The sequence below is a fragment of the Pygoscelis adeliae genome, unplaced genomic scaffold (assembly GCF_000699105.1).
Source record: "Pygoscelis adeliae isolate BGI_AS28 unplaced genomic scaffold, ASM69910v1 Scaffold120, whole genome shotgun sequence".
Taxonomy (NCBI): domain Eukaryota; kingdom Metazoa; phylum Chordata; class Aves; order Sphenisciformes; family Spheniscidae; genus Pygoscelis; species Pygoscelis adeliae.
Window position 1 is genome coordinate 7335184 of NW_008824032.1, and position 1611 is coordinate 7336794.

Sequence of the window (1611 nt, forward strand, 5' to 3'; positions counted from 1 at the left end):
GTATTGTTCCTTATTTTATTTTTTCCATCATCAAGTTCTAGAATTTCTTAAATGTCTCTTGTAATTGGGCGCTGGGTACTAGGTTTCCCACACCTTCTGTTTTTTGGTAAGAAAAAGAATCTCTAAACATCAGCGCGATGTTTTTTACTGTCTTTGAGCCCAAAGACAGCTAAAGTCCTACTGAATCTACATGGGCCTTGGTCTGAGTGCATTTGTTTTGCCCTGTTAAATACTACTTCTGAATTGTACAATAGCTTACATCCTTCATAAATTGTTGTGAATGATTAAGCTAGTTTTGCTCATGCTTGAGAAATAAAAGTTTCTTGTGCCTTCATCAGGTTTTGCCTTAAGAAAAATTCTTGTCATAAAGAAATTTTTCCTTATAAAAGAAAATCTGTCATGTCTCCAGTAGGAGGCTCACTCTTCTAGTGTAATAAATGCTTTGCTAAGTTAAGTTTGAACAAAAGTTTTTCTCTAGGAAGTTGAAGAGGAAGAAGGAAAAGGTGCAGCTGAGGTGCAGACACTGGAGAAACAAAAACATACCGAAGCGTAGAGCCAGAGAGAGTCTTGATGAAGCACTGAAGGATCCCAAGGAATGAATTCAAAAGAAGTGAGTACAGTGCCTTTCGGTGTCCGAGTCTAAACAGCTTTCCCTGAGGGAGCTCAGGGCTGGTGCCATCCCAAGACAACACATTCTGCACTCGCACCAGAGGTGAGGGCAACAGTCCAGCAGTGCTGTATTCATCACACAAGAACCAGTGGAGAGTAACTTCTTGGGGAACAGCACGAGCAAGAATAGGCTAAGATTTATCCCCGCCCCACCCCTTACTACTTATTGGCATGTGTTTTCCATCATCCTCAATGTTTTTCAAAGAAAATACTGGTTTAAGTAGCTATGTCTGTGCAAGTGGTAGGTTTATTGTCGTGTATAAACTTTGTAAACGTGCCACAAGGTGCAGAAATACCACTGTAGATTATTAGAATACAAAAATGTGAACTACCTTCCCTGAAAAAAAATTGCTGTGTATGTAACTAAACAGTTGATAGCTGCTCAATAATTACCTTATTGAGCAAAACAGTTTTCTGTGCTTATGTAAGAGATGCTTATAAATAGACTAGTTATAGCTGACATAGTTAGAGATCAAGTATTTAACAAGTGCTTGGACAGTGTTAAATAAGTGTTAAAATAAATCTGTGCATGTAGGCTTAATGCTGTGGCTTGTTCTTAGGAGCAGATCAAATTGCGGTTACCAAACCCAGTACTAAAATCACTTGTGTAGGTAAGGAAGGGATGGTTACTTTACTTTTTTTTTGGTGGTGTTTTTAGATACGAACGGGCTGTGAATGCATCAGATGAGAATAAAAGGAAGTTACAGGACTGGCTATAGCCTATTGTGGAGAGGGTGAGCTTCTTATATAGAGAGCTGTAGGGGTGTCATGCTGTGACGGGTGCACCCACTCTGACTGAATTAACAGTCCTTTGGTTCAGGCATCACCAACAAGTAGGCCTGAGTGGTCAGCCCTGTTGTACAAACCTTGAGAAATTGTGCTAGGCCGAATCTTCTCAGGAACTTAGGGAATTCGGGTCGTGTCTTACCAGGAGCTAACAGT